The sequence below is a fragment of the Girardinichthys multiradiatus genome, chromosome 14, assembly GCF_021462225.1.
Source record: "Girardinichthys multiradiatus isolate DD_20200921_A chromosome 14, DD_fGirMul_XY1, whole genome shotgun sequence".
NCBI lineage: Eukaryota > Metazoa > Chordata > Actinopteri > Cyprinodontiformes > Goodeidae > Girardinichthys > Girardinichthys multiradiatus.
This window is the reverse complement of record NC_061807.1, coordinates 34,853,048-34,868,751: the sequence shown is the minus strand read 5'-3', so window position 1 is coordinate 34,868,751 and position 15,704 is coordinate 34,853,048. Positions and strand designations below refer to the sequence as shown.

Here is a 15,704-nt window from a genome sequence, read left to right as displayed (position 1 = left end):
CAAAGATTAATTACTGTAGCATCTTAACAATTACTGTAGCATCTTAAGCAAATGTAGAGCAAGTATATCTAAAATTGTAGAATAAAAAAAGAAACTGCCAAACTTTGGGCACCAAAGACTAACAACCTCAAACTCATTTTAACCATGACCTACATGGGAGTTTAAATTGTGCTTTGGATTTGATTTGCTGCACTTGAGCCACATCTCAGTTGACTTGTAAAATTATTTAATTAAACCACCTATGTTTTACGAAATGTAGAAATGAGGTAAGGTGGGCTTCTAGTGCAGAAAATATATTTGATCAATGAACTACCGCATGTGGTGGAAGCAGAAATAATTGCAGTGGCAGTGTCTTCAGCATAATCACAAATCTGTAGAAAGACAAGGCACATAAAAAGAAAAAAAATCAAGAATCACACAGAACCAGAAGCTTTTGTACAGATATGTAGGAAAATCCACTAAACAAGAACTGATACTGTTTAAGCTGACTAGAAAAACTCTCCACAAATTGTGATATTTACCATAAAGATTCCAGCTAATAATACATTAACATTAGAAATGTAGCAGTTAATTAGATTTGTAATTACATTTGTAACAGTGGGTATTAGGAAGAAATGTCAGTATTGATCCTCTTTTTTTAATCTGCAAAATTATCTATGTACAATGTTCTATGTGCCTGGTAGCTGTGTAATGGGTATATTAAGCCTTTCAGATTAAGTACAAAAGTTGGCTTGGTAAAACCACTGGGCAGTTACAATTACATGGCTTCCCTGTCTGACCTTGTAATTTTACTGACCAGATTAGGAGACTGTCATACATAATCTTCTCAAAGGACAGCAAACGTCAAATACGGGATAACAAGAGTCACTGTCCCTTTTGTCTTCATTCTGATTCATTTTGTTGTTGTTTTTTTCATTTTCCTCATCTCTACATGTGTAATATTTATGTATTTGCTGGTATGTGAAGCTCTGCTTTTTCCTTTGTAACTACAGGGGTTGGACAATGAAACTGAAACACCGGGTTTTAGACCACAATAATTTATTAGTATGGTGTAGGGCCTCCTTTTGCGGCCAATACAGCGTCAATTCATCTTGGGAATGACATATACAAGTCCTGCACAGTGGTCAGATGGATTTTAAGCCATTCTTCTTGCAGGATAGTGGCCAGGTCACTACATGATACTGGTGGAGGAAAACGTTACCTGACTCACTCCTTCCAAAACACCCCAAAGTGGCTCAATAATATTTAGATCTGGTGACTGTGCAGGCCATGGGAGATATTCAACTTCACTTTCATGTTCATCAAACCAATCTTTCACCAGATTTGCTGTGTGTATTGGTGCACCGCCTTCAGGATACAATGTTTGAACCATTGGATGCACATGGTCCTCAAGAATGGTTCGGTAGTCCTTGGCAGTGACGCGCCCATCTAGCACAAGTATTGGGCCAAGGGAATGCCATGATATGTCAGCCCAAACCATCACTGATCCACACCCATGCTTCACTCTGGGCATGCAACAGTCTGGGTGGTACGCTTCTTTGGGGTTTCTCCATACCGTAACTCTCCCAGATGTGGGGAAAACAGTAAAGGTGGACTCATCAGAGAACAATACATGTTTCACGTTGTCCACAGACCAAGATTTGCGCTCCTTGCACCATTGAAACCGACCTTTGGCATTGGCATGAGTGACCAAAGGTTTGGCTATAGCAGCCCGGCCGTGTATATTGACCCTGTGGAGCTCCCGACGGACAGTTCTGGTGGAAACAGGAGAGTTGAGGAGCACATTTAATTTTGCCGTGATTTGGGAGGCCGTGGTTTTATGTTTTTTGGATACAATCCGGGTTAGCACCCGAACATCCCTTTCAGACAGCTTCCTCTTGCGTCCACAGTTAATCCTGTTAGATGTGGTTCGTCCTTCTTGGTGGTATGCTGACATTACCCTGGATACCGTGGCTCTTGATACATCACAAAGACTTGCTGTCTTGGTCACAGATGCGCCAGCAAGACGTGCACCAACAATTTGTCCTCTTTTGAACTCTGGTATGTCACCCATAATGTTGTGTCCATTTCAATATTTTGAGCAAAACTGTGCTCTTACCCTGCTAATTGAACCTTCACACTCTGCTCTTACTGGTGCAATGTGCAATCAATGAAGACTGGCTACCAGGCTGGCCCAATTTAGCCTTGAAACCTCCCACACTAAAATGACAGGTGTTTAAGTTTCATTGTCCAACCCCTGTATCTGACTGTGGTTTGTGAAGTGTATGTGCAAGGCACAGTGATCAGACACAGCAGTCATGACTGACATACTGACATTAAAGAGATATAAGAACAATCATGATGCAGCTGGCCAATTCTTAGAAATCAGAAAATAGAAAAAATATATATATATTTTTTTACAAACCAGTACTTTAAATGGTAAATGGACTGAACTTATATAGCGCTTTTCCAGTTATGCAGACCACTCAAGGCGCTTTACATTAGAGCCACATTCACCCAATCGCACTCACTAATGCTCACACATTCATCAAGTGCCTTGCCCAGGGACACATTGACATATGGCAGGAGGAAGCTGGAATTGAACCCACAACCTTCTGATAGCAAGATGACTACTCTTCCAACTAAAGAAATTTAAAACTTTTTTTCTGACAAAAAACGTCTAATACAAATATCTCAAATAGATGTTTGTCCACTTTTTGGCAATACAGAAATGACTGAGTGAGCACATTTACTCCTGAATCATACTCACAAAAAGTTATGATAAAACTAACAACAGATTGAGTTAAAGAGAGTATGGTGTCTGACAGGCTGTTTCGACACATAACTGTTGTGCAGTTAAACCCTCACAAGTAAAACACACACTGATTTGGCCTAGAAATGTAAGACTTTCAGCTGCTTGCATTCACTATCTCTATATTTTACACATTCGGTATGCAGCTGACAAATATAAATATCTTGGTGAAACAGTTGACTGGAGAAAAGAAAGAGTGCTGAAGCATGATTGTGCACCTCAAGATAACAATACTGGTCAGACCAGGAACAGATATTACAACACCTAACTGAATACTGCAAGAATTTGAGCTGGTGTTTTTGCTGTCATTACTTTTCTTCTAAAGCAGCTCCTGTGTTGTGGTTTCATCTACACGTTTGGTGTGGTGTATGTAACGTTATCACTTCCTGTCCTGTCATCTGCCTCGTGCTTGTTTTCTTTATTTCAGCCATGCCAAATATTTGACCCTCTCAAAAGGAATTGATCTTAGAAAAATAACTGTATCTATTATTAAAAACTATCACAAAACCTTATATTATTATCCCAAAAGTTTTGAAATGAAATATATTTCATAGTAAATATGGTTTACACAGGGAGCACACACTGCAACAATCCATATTTTGTTTTCAAGATTTCTAGAGGACATAAAACCCGAAAACCTTGTCTGCATAATTTGACTCTTCATAGATCAATCATGGTCAGCTCCCGCCCTTTACAAAATTTGTGCTTGGAATGGCACCAAACCATTGTCTCTCCTAGGGCACCAACATGGCTATCATCAGGAGCAGGGAGTGTGACCCCACAATGTGATATTGGACAAAAGTACAGCCCTTCTTATGATCTTTTTATAGTTGTTCAAGATGAAACCAGATGGGTCACTTCGAGTTAATCAAACTAGATTGATTTTTGATACAGAAACAGAATTAAGTAGCCCCATCAATTGCTACATTCAATAGTTCACACGTTTTTCATGCTCGTTACTTCTCTCCAGCTGTGCACATTATAGCACAGGGCAACCAAAAACCCTGTGTTTGTGAATGATAGATGGTGCAAATCCAGCCATGGAACTACTGAAGAGATGCTCTGCAGTAAAAACATTGAGCTGTTGGCATGAAGACATTCTATCTGCCATAGTTTACACATGTTATCGTGATAACGGTGTATGTTGTCCCTCTCTGCTAAAGGAAGCTGCCTGTGATGTGATCCACACTGTTACCAGCAGACTGCTACACAGCATCCCCTAGCCCTCTTCCTTATCTCCAGGGACTTCAATTGTGTCTCCCTGTCCTCCACTCTCCCCACCTGCACTCAGTATGTAACCTGATGCCCCAGAGACAATAAAATTATGGACTTCTTGTATGCCAACACCAAGGAGGCATACAGCTCATCATCTTTCCCTCCCCTGGGGGGCTCAAATTACAACCTGGTTCATCTCCAGCTTGTGTATAAGCCTCTTGTACACAGAGAACCAGCTGTGACACACGCAGTGAGGAGACAGTCTGGGGAGACTGAAAAAGCTCTGAGGGACTGTTTCAGCTCCCAGAATAATGGAGCGCTCATGGGAAGGACACTGACAGCATCACAGACTGCATCACGAACTACATTAACTTCTGTGTGGACAACAATGTGGCCCTGATGTAGGGCCACAGTGTCTTTCTCCATTAATAACCCCTGGATCAACATTGAAAAAAGGCTCTCTTTAGGTAGCCTTTTGATCAGAAAACAAGGAGCTGTGCAAAAGGAACTGAGAAGAAAGATCACGGATGGAGAAAACATCTACAGGAAGAAGATGGAGTAGCAGCTGCAGCAGAACAACATCAGTGAGATTTGGAACAGCCTGAAAACGATTTCCCCAAACTCCCAGACTGTAGGAGATGTAGGGTGGATGAACCATTTGAATCAGTACTTCAACATGTTTGATCAGACACTCTCCCATCACTTGCACTCCCCTTCTGCACCGTCCATTACATTCGACCCAGCCTGTTTTTCTTCACAGAACTTCAAACCTCTTAGCTCTCAGCCATCACTTACCCTCTCTGCATCAGAGGACTCCATCTCACAGTCTTCCTCCCCATTATTCTGTCCATTTCAACACTTTAAGTGAGGATCGAGCTGCAAGACAGTAAGGTGCGAAGGGCTGCAGGTCAGGATAGCATCAGCTCCAGGCTCCTAAGATACTGCACTGTGTGACATCAAGGGGTACATATTCAACATGAGCCTGAAGCTGAGAAAAGTACCACAGCTTTTGAAGACCTCCTGTGTGTTGCCAATGCCTAAGACCACACATCCAAAGCACCTCAGGAGCTACAGGCTGATAGCACTAATTTTGCATCTGATGAAGACCCTCAAGAGGTTGGTCCTCAACTATCTTCATCCCCTGGTGAGGTCTTTGTTGGATCTACTGCAGTTTGCGTACCAGCCTGGCATTGGGGTGAATAATGCCGTCATCTACCACTGTGAGGATAATATTCTTAGATTTCTCCAGTGCTTTTAATACCATCCAGCGTGGACATCTGAGGTACAAGCTGGAGCAGTCAGGAGTGGACCACCATCTTTCCCAGTGGATGCTGGACTACCTAACTGGCCCTGTACCCATGTGAGGACATGGGACTGTTTTGCTGACAGGCTGGTGTGCAATAAGGTTGCCCTAGGAACTGTGATGGTATTGTTCCCGTTCACCCTCTACACTGCAGACTTCTCCCTCAACTCTCCAGGTTTCCATCTACAAAAGTTCTCTGATGACTGAAGAAGCTGGTGGTGGACCCAGGCACAAACCCATCACACTGACAATAGTGAACATCCAGGGAACTGAACAGTAAACTGGAACAGAGTCACAACTGATACTCTTTACAGGAAGGGTCAGAGCAGACTACCTGCTGAGGAGACTGAGGTCTCGGGAAAACATTTATGACACTGCGGTGGCATCAGACATCTTCTATGGTGTAGTATGTTGGAGCTGCAGTTTATCTACAGCTGAGAGGAAGCGGGTAAATAAGCTCATCAAGAAGGCCAGATCTGTACTGGGATGCCCCCTAGACCCAGTGCAGGTAGTGTTCCAGACATGCAGGACAAAATAAACACTTAAATAAACATTCTAAACAAAAATCACCCCACTCATTTTAATCTTTATATTTAGCTGAAATCCATTTTAGTCTTTTCTTTTAGTCCAGTTTAAATTGACAAGCTATTCCATATCTATTACCTAAAAAGCTAACAATATCTCCATCTAATGCTAACTGATCAACATTTCAACAACACACGTGACTGCCTGTCATAAAACATTACTTTTCAACTGGTGAGCTTAACTCTTAAATTTAATTGAAAGTCCACACAAAGTGGTTGTCCCATTTTCAATCTATTTCCTATTTAAAATTATTGTTTTGCTACTTTGAAAGTACTCCAACTAGAAGCAATTGAAGTAAGGGTAGGGAACATACAAAGTTATCAGACGTTTTTGGAGCATTTGAATTTTAGGTTAAAAAAAAGTAAAATGGAAAAAATGGGAACGGTAATGCCAAGTGTAGAATAAAGTCAGGAAGCATGGCCAAAGGATTTTACTCTGTACTATAGCTCTGTAGGATTTTAAGGGGTTTCAGTTAACTATATTCTGGAACTACACACACTACATCAATTACTTTACACTCATTATTACAAGAGCAAAGATGCTATCAGGCTGAGGAAGCCATTATGTTTATCTCTGCACTCCATTTGGAATGAGGGAACAGTGATGCAGCACTGCAAAACAGAACGACTGTTAATTGAAGATGTTTGTCTAACACCGACCCACTAGTGTTCGATTGCTCGTTGTTGGAAGGTTCACACAGATGGTGCATGCAGCTTTCATTTCACATGACTGATTTTCACTTAAATGTTGACCAGCAGAGACAGAGTTAGCCAATTCAGGCAAATTAAATTCCTATCTGCTGCATTATCGAATAAGGCACGACAGTCATGTCTGCATGCTTACATGGATGCATGGATGACTAGAAGCGTGCAGATGAGTCTTGGATACCTTGTGATAAAAAGAAAACCATGAAACATGGTAAAGAAGCTTTTCTTTAGGCATTTTTATGGTGCAGTTGCACTGCCCTCTATTTTTATTGCCACCTCAGGTAAAGATGTGTAAAAAATACATTTGCTTAAAACATTTTTACTGCAGCAGCACTGAAAAATATGAAAAATCCAATCTTTAATTTGAGTAGATTTATATAGAAGGAGAAAAAAAAAATACATTAACAATTTGTAAAATAAATAATGAAGCATTTTGTTTTTTATTTATACTTTACATACACCTTGTTTTCTGTTTTTCTAGGGTGCACATATAATTTTATATGTACACCCTAGAATTTCCAGAATAGAAATTCTGGCACTCAGCATGGCGGTTGGACACATTGCGGCACACACAGCTGCAGTGGCTCTAGGCTTTCCCAGTCAGGACTTTGAATATTTGTTTGTATGCATGTTTCTTCTGGTTTGACACTTATTCTGTGGAGCAACCATAATCTACTGTTGCCATGATCTGCCTAAAATAGCCCATTTCGGTCTGCTTTAAACAGACCAGAGTTCGTTTCCCCATTTATCCAGACCATTTGTGCATGTGTGAATACACTTAAGTGAACTCAAGTGTGGACCAAACAACTGGACTGAGACTTATTTTATAAGGTGGTCTTGGTTTGCTTCCAAATGAACTATGATGCGGTGCTGGTGTGAATACAAACTGCCCTGGATCCGACCCAACTACAGAAATATACGTCTCTTTGGACTGAACGTTATTCTGAAATCTTTCAGCATTTTATATTATTTATTAGCATGGCTGGCCCATGTAGTAATACTAAAACAGCAGTTTGTATATGTGCAATATTCCCTTTTAGGATATAGACCCTTAACTGCCAATGTTGCCAATATTTCCAAATACAACTTGTTCTATAACATGGCTGAAAGCTCAGAAGGATTAAACAAAAATTTACTGTACTCCATTAGGCCTTCCTGTTATCTGCTGAAACTCTTGCTTTCTCTCGCTCTTTAGCAGAATGAATAAACTGACGATTTGACATGACATAGAAAATAAAGTCTCTTTTTATAGCTTCCTACATCTGTGTCCTTTCTCTTCATTAATTTTTAAATACTTAACTGAAAATAGCTAACTTTGAGTTAGCTATTTTCCGCTAAAACCTATTCAGTTTTGCTTTAGATGAGGGGCATTGTCTTCTTTAAAAGGCAAAGTCGTTTTTGGAAACAGTATTTGGAATAATCTGAATGAAAGAGGTAGTGTCCATTATACTAAGAAAGTAAACTCTTACTAATTAACTTTGTAGTGGCACTGTTTCTGTGGTAGAGGCACCCTAATTACATAATCGAAGATTAGATCTTCGGTTATGTAATTAGATTAGATTTAGATTTAATTTCCTCTCCAGTAAAGCATCAACTAACAACAAACCTTACTAGATTTATAGCAGGGTTTATTCACCTTAGAAATAAAAACTCTGATCTATACATCATTTCAGAGCTAATTTAACTATGTCCCACATGCAGGTTACCATTGATTAGAAATAGAAGCTGAAAACAACAATTTCTTAGTGTTTTCTTTTCCTTTTAGATGCTGTAGAAACACATAAACCAAAAGAGTTTGTAGCCTACAATGACATCTGAACTGGCTCAGTTGAAGTGTAAACTAACTGGAAATGAGGCAATAAGATATTTTGAGGCCAATTTCCAATCACCGATTTTGTAAAGCTCTGACCTTCCAAATACTGTAAGAAATACTAATAAAAACATTTTGCTGTCCTACCAAGAAAACATTTAGTAAAACACAACAATGTTTTCTTCACAGAGCTGTCTCTCTCTCTCTCTGCATCACGGAAAATTTACAAATGCAGTAATATCCTCCAGGTTATGGGCCAGAGCTATATGAACAAATAAGACAGTAAACCTCAGCAAGAACAAATACTTTTGTTCTTTCAGCCAGGACATATCATATTTCACAAGAACATAAATGCAAGACCCTTGGGAACCCTGGACAGACTCTTTCTACTGCAGCCTTGGTATAAAATAGTTGCCAAAGAATACAAAAAAGTGCTGGCCAGATGATGTGTTATATGAAAACAAGTGGAAACATTACACTATGAGAACATAGGAGCTGTCAGTGTTACACAACTTTGCAGTTTGGGTCAGGGTTAGATATTTAAATGCCTTTGGCACAGTTAGCATTACTAACTGTAAACAGTATTTTTGTATATTTCCTATAGAGTAAGTAGACGTTTACAGAAAGACTGTTAACATTTACAGCATATTCTCTAATGGAGGGATTAGGACTCTTTGAAAGCATAAAATTAGGCAATTTTGTCATAAAAAGTTCAGCCTTCCTGTTATCTGCTGAAGTCTCTCTTGTTGCCAAGGCAGCCTGAAGGAAATGTTGACATGCCTGTAAAGAAAGTACAATTTCCTTTCTAAAAGCTTCTTACACTTACACTGGTACTGAAAATAACCGTTGCCTCTTCTAAATAAAAGAGGATTGTTCTTGGCCCAATTTGTTAGTGCTTACATGAGGTACATTCTCTGATCTGGAAAAAGATTTGATTTTTAGCTTCTAACCGACTCTGGCCGTTAAAAGTGGCCAATTCCACTCACCAACCATATCTTGGTGCATCTATAAAGCAAACTGTTTATTTTTTTCAACTTAAACTATGTTTTGGGCATGTTTTCTTCATATTGCATATTTGAGGAGATGAAAAACATTCAACTTTTCAAGTTGTTCTTCCGACTACAAGCAAATTTAAGAACTGATCTTTTTATTGGAAATGGTACAAATGCATGGCACATTCACTTCCCCATTGCAGGCAAACCTCCTTACCGTTTTCAACTTAATGGCTGTAAGCAGCAGTACCTATACATGAGGTGTCTGGATATGCATAGCTATTCTTGTAAGTTGTTGCTTAAATAAAGCATGTATAGATCCTCTTGGGCTTCTGGGATACTTTTATCTGTTAATACATAGGCAACGTCAAGACAGCAGTGCCTGCAGAGAGGGGTGTACATTTACAGACAATTTCTCACAATCATTCAAGCAAACCTTTGGTGTGCTGTGTTTGCAGATGTTTTCTGTGATGTCTACATCCACGAGCACCCAGCCCAACACCCCAGCACCTAATCACATCCCATTTCATTTCCTGATTTACTGGGCTCTACCTCGATTTCTATTTTCAGACACTATGATACCCACAGTTATTGCCCTTTTCTGTGCACAGCAAGTCTTTTCCCACCATTTTTTATGTGTAAAAAACATCTACTTGGTTGTTTATTGGTATCTGATAAGATATTAGGTGAATTGAAATGCATTTACAGAGGGCAAATCTCAAAGAAAATTGTATGTTTTTGAACTTCTGAGAAGGGGGAGGCATCTTTACATATACACACGTGATGATTAGTGAGGGTCTCTCTTTCTGTGAGAGGACTAAACTCATCTCGCCATCCTCCAATCCCGTCTCTTGGATAATGGGCTTTATTTTATTTGTCTGACACAAACATCCATCTCTAATCCACCTGCATTTCTAACCTTTACGGATGCTATGTGCATGTGCTGTTTTACCAGAACATTCTGGTCCTTTCACCAAAACCTGGATGAAATTATTTAAATTAAAATGTATGTTATTACTTGTTGATGTAACAGGGAATGGATCATAGCTTGAAAAAAGATTTAACTGAATGGCTGAAACAGCATTTTTTTGGATCTCAAGCATGGTTCTCAATGACGTAGAAATAGAGACTCTGGGTAAAAGCCTTGAAAGACAAGCAGGTATGAGACCGTCAGCCTTTTGAGCAGGATGACAACCTGAATAAATCAAATGGAAGCAAAGCTGAGAAAACGCGACAGGGCAGATACGTTGCCAAATGCACAAGGCTGCAAAGCTATGGAGAGGTTTAGCTCATATTTCTTTCTAGTGTCATGGCAATAAAGCTCGCTAAATTGAAAATATATTTAAACCAAGACCCTGAGAGGAGATGAGGAAGGAGAGATAAGTTAAAGTGGAGGACTGGGGGCAGAAAGTATGCTGCAGCATCAGCCTGCTTTAAATGAAAATGCATGAACATTCTGTTATAATTTATGTTATATGTGACCACTTATTTCTGTGTTTCTCTGCAAGTTGCATAGTATGCTGCTACAGCCCCTTCAATTCAACCAATTTCAACAGTGACGGTTTTTTAGATGGATATTATAGCTCACGGCCCAGGGTGGCATCAAATCAGGGAACAGCACAAGTACTAAGAAATAGAAAATTTTCTGTCATATATGCACTTTATGGATTTTCTGTTGCTGCACATTTGCATATTAGGTAAAACCTTGTGTCTTGAATAGCGTAAGAAAAACAGTAAGACGATGTGGCTGCAATCTTCGACTGGTTAAAGGTGGTATGACTACCACCTTTAACAAATTAAAAGGTTATTTGAACTACTTTTGATCAACTTTGCTTCAAGCTCTAAAATACTTTGCTCTTTAACCCCGAACTATACACCATTAAGGCATAACACTATGACCACCCTCCTAATAGGGTTTTGTTTCCCTTTTTGTTGCCCTGACCTTTCAAGCCGTAGACTCCACGAGATTCTTGAAGGTGTGATCTGAAAACCGGCAGAAAGATGTAGCAGCAGATCATTTGGGGACTCCATGCACCAGATGTTTTTCGTGCAGTAGATTCCACAGGTGCTCTATTAGAGTATGATCTGGGGAATTTGGAGGACAAGCCAAACACTCAACAACTGTGGTCTTTAAACCATTATAGATAGGCCCTGTCCCGATACCTGCACTTCCACCCTTGTGACCCTGAATTGTGCGTTCCCGTTGATGGGTTCTAGTGCGTAGTGTGTCCCAATTCTCCAGAGTCATCCTTAGCCCCGCCCCCTTTGTGCACTTCCTGCACTTTCTTCTCCTCAAAACAAATGCTTGTTGCAGTTTTAAATAGTTTTTTTAGCAGCAAGACTGTGAAAACAGCGCTGGTTCCCGCCCTTTTTGATGTTGCTGTTACGGTGCAGAGGTGCAAGTCGATGATGTAACCCCTACTGTCCCAATTCTCGAATTTTGCAGCTTGTAACCTGCGCACTTCAACCCCTACATGCACTTGTACAAAGTACACACTTCATAGAGGGGTGTAGGGTGTAGTGTGGGTATTGGGAAAGGGCCATAGAGTGCATTATCCTGCTTACAGAGGTCACAATGATAGGTGAGTGCCATTTATTTGAAAGGGTGCTCATTGTCTGTAACAGTGCTTACATAGGTGGTATGTGTCAAAGTAACTGCCCAGAGCACCATTGGACCACATTTTATAGATACTGTGCAAAGTGGGAGCTATTAACTACAACTATTATTTGGATAAGTTTGACTTGAAAATTATATTCATAAATTAAAAGACCTTATTTAGAAAAGTCAATTTGTTAGTACACAATGGTTCTGATAAGTTACATACAAAAGTAACTTGTCAGAATGGTGTTGATTTTTCTTTTTTGTGCACATATGCTTGGTGTTTCACAACATCAGTGTATTAGGGCTTTAGGTGCAGCAGATGTTGAAGGAGGGACTTACCCAGAGTCCCATCAATGCCATGAACATCACTGCATGTCAGTGTTCCACATTCCATCACACAAGACCAAAATTTAAAATTGCCTTTAAGAAATTGTACTTGAGTCACAATACTAGCAAAACCGCTCCAAGAAATGTTGCATTAAAACGTCACTTGTGGTTTCATTTGGTGCACATTGCTTTGCCTCGTAGATTATGCGGTTGAAAGGCGTCGGGAAGAAAAAATATATAAATAAATAAACAACAATCAGGTTCCAAAATGTCCCAGGTGCTCTAATCCTTCCTGGAGACAAGTGGATTAGTGGATGCGTGCACAACAAACGCAATACAAACGCACACCACACACACACACACACACCACACACACACACACACACACACACACACACACACACAGATAGATAGATAGATAGATAGATAGATAGATAGATAGATAGATAGATAGATAGATAGATAGATAGATAGATAGATAGATAGATAGATAGATAGATAGATAGATAGATAGATAGATAGATAGATAGATGGTTCAACACTTGTTTTTTAAACCCACCCTGATTGGGGAAGGCGTTGCAAACCTTCAGTGCATTCAGGATGGAGCAAGAGCCACACCCTCTCAGAGTGGGACACGCAATACAAATCCCTGTTTAATATTTAATTTATATATCTTAATTATGGGTTTTATGCCCCACAATGCAATTTAAAATATTTTTATTTATTTTTTAGGTTATCCATTACATATTTTAGTCTATATTAAACAATTTAATCCCCCAAACCTGACTGAAAACCTGCTTTTTCAGGCACATTAACTGTTTGTTTTCTCGTAGCAGCAAAACCTAAAAGGTTTAAACCACCTGTGAACGTGTGGAGCTGGTGACCCATTGTTCACACTTCTCTGCAGGGTTGATGCATGCTCAGAAATGCTGCAGCGCCAGGATTCTTGCTTCCGTTTGTTCACGCAGACCTTTGATCAAAGTTTGATCCAACCACAACTATAGATTTGTGCTTACTGTATGTGTAAAAAAAATAAATAAAAAGACACACATATATCTATCTATATCTACCTTCAACACAGGCAACAGCTTTGACCCCCAGCCGGTCCCGAAAACACAAGAGCGCACAGGATGTCATATATTTCTACAAGATATTAAGTGAATTTAAGAGTTCACTCACCCGTTTATATTTTGTCTCAGTGTTGGATCGTCCTTATCTTGCCTCCATATCCTCTCCTTGGATTGAGAATTCAGTTTTTCTTCTATTATCTTAGAGAAGGCACACACAAATACCACAGCCTGTATCAACCTCTGTATGGTTTGTCTCAGTTTGTCCCGGGGAAAGAGCAGGACAAACCCCCAGGACGCGGTTTATCCATCGTGGTCGAGAGCGCAAAAAACGCGCTGTGCGCCCGGAAAGCAGTCCAGATGACAGCGTATCCTTCCGAAAGTTCAAGGCAAAACTGCTGCCTATAAAGGCATTCTGTAGAAGTTGGAATGGGAGCAGATCTGCGTTCTAAAAGGAAAGTTTAAACACAGGAGAGGAATGGCTTTGATGGGAGGAGAGAGAAACGGCAGTGAAGGACTCAGGAGCTGAAAGAGGGAGGGACAGAGGAAGAGAGAGAGAGAGAAAGAGAAAGAAAGAGCTAGAGAAAGGAAGGAAGAGTCCGACACGCTTCACAGGCTCCCGGTTACAATCGGATCCATTCATCAGTGTTTTTTTCAAATAGAATTAATCTTAGTTTTTTTTATTGGCTATTTTATATGTCTAATTATAAGAAAAACAACAAAAAAGAATAAGATTTGTCCCAAACTAAAAAAAAAAAAAAAATCTTATGCCTTTGTGAAGAATGCATATACAGGTCCTTCTCAAAATATTAGCATATTGTGATAAAGTTCATTATTTTCCATAATGTAATGATGAAAATTTAACATTCATATATTTTAGATTCATTGCACACTAACTGAAATATTTCAGGTCTTTTATTGTCTTAATACGGATGATTTTGGCATACAGCTCATGATAACCCAAAATTCCTATCTCACAAAATTAGCATATCATTAAAAGGGTCTCTAAAGGAGCTATGAACCTCATCATCTGAATCAACAAGTTAACTCTAAACACCTGCAAAAGATTCCTGAGGCCTTTAAAACTCCCAGCCTGGTTCATCACTCAAAACCCCAATCATGGGTAAGACTGCTGACCTGACTGCTGTCGAGAAGGCCACTATTGACACCCTCAAGCAAGAGGGTAAGACACAGAAAGAAATTTCAGAATGAATAGGCTGTTCCCAGAGAGCTGTATCAAGGCACCTCAGTAGGAAGTCTGTGGGAAGGAAAAAGTGTGGCAGAAAACGCTGCACAACGAGAAGAGGTGACCGGACCCTGAGGAAGATTGTGGAGAAGGGCCGATTCCAGACCTTCGGGGACTTGCGGAAGCAGTGGACTGAGTCTGGAGTAGAAACATCCAGAGCCACCGTGCACAGGCGTGTGCAGGAAATGGGCTACAGGTGCCGCATTCCCCAGGTCAAGCCACTTTAGAACCAGAAACAGCGGCAGAAGCGCCTGACCTGGGCTACAGAGAAACAGCACTGGACTGTTGCTCAGTGGTCCAAAGTACTTTTTTCGGATGAAAGCAAATTCTGCATGTCATTCGGAAATCAAGGTGCCAGAGTCTGGAGGAAAACTGGGGAGAAGGAAATGCCAAAATGCCAGAAGTCCAGTGTCAAGTACCCACAGTCAGTGATGGTCTGGTTGCCGTGTCAGCTGCTGGTGTTGGTCCACTGTGTTTTATCAAGGGCAGGGTCAATGCAGCTAGCTATCAGGAGATTTTGGAGCACTTCATGCTTCCATCTGCTGAAAAGCTTTATGGAGATGAAGATTTCATTTTTCAGCACGACCTGGCACCTGCTCACAGTGCCAAAACCACTAGTAAATGGTTTACTGACCATGGTATCACAGTGCTCAATTGGCCTGCCAACTCTCCTGACCTGAACCCCATAGAGAATCTGTGGGATATTGTGAAGAGGACGTTGAGAGAGTCAAGACCCAACACTCTGGATGAGCTAAATGCCGCTATCGAAGCATCCTTGGCCTCCATAAGACCTCAGCAGTGCCACAGGCTGATTGCCTCCATGCCACGCCGCATTGAAGCAGTCATTTCTGCAAATGGATTCCCGACCAAGTATTGAGTGCATAACTGTACATGATTATTTGAAGGTTGACGTTTTTTGTATTAAAAACACTTTTCTTTTATTGGTCGGATGAAATATGCTAATTTTGTGAGATAGGTATTTTGGGTTTTCTTGAGCTGTATGCCAAAATCATCCGTATTAAGACAATAAAAGACCTGAAATATTTCATTTAGTGTGCA

General features: G+C 40.3%; 1 protein-coding gene across 3 annotated transcripts in view; it reads right to left on the bottom strand.

Moving 5' to 3' along the window:
• htr2cl1 (5-hydroxytryptamine (serotonin) receptor 2C, G protein-coupled-like 1) overlaps positions 1-13,931 on the bottom strand; it is a 319,756-nt gene extending 305,825 nt beyond the window's left edge. For 2 of the 3 annotated variants that reach the window (XM_047385466.1, XM_047385469.1), the window contains exon 1: positions 13,512-13,926. The gene's annotated coding sequence lies outside the window, so the exon portion shown is untranslated. Of the gene's footprint in view, positions 1-13,511 lie in introns of all 3 variants that reach the window. The other variant, XM_047385472.1, reaches the window with a different exon arrangement.
• Positions 13,932-15,704: the final 1,773 nt, after the last annotated feature.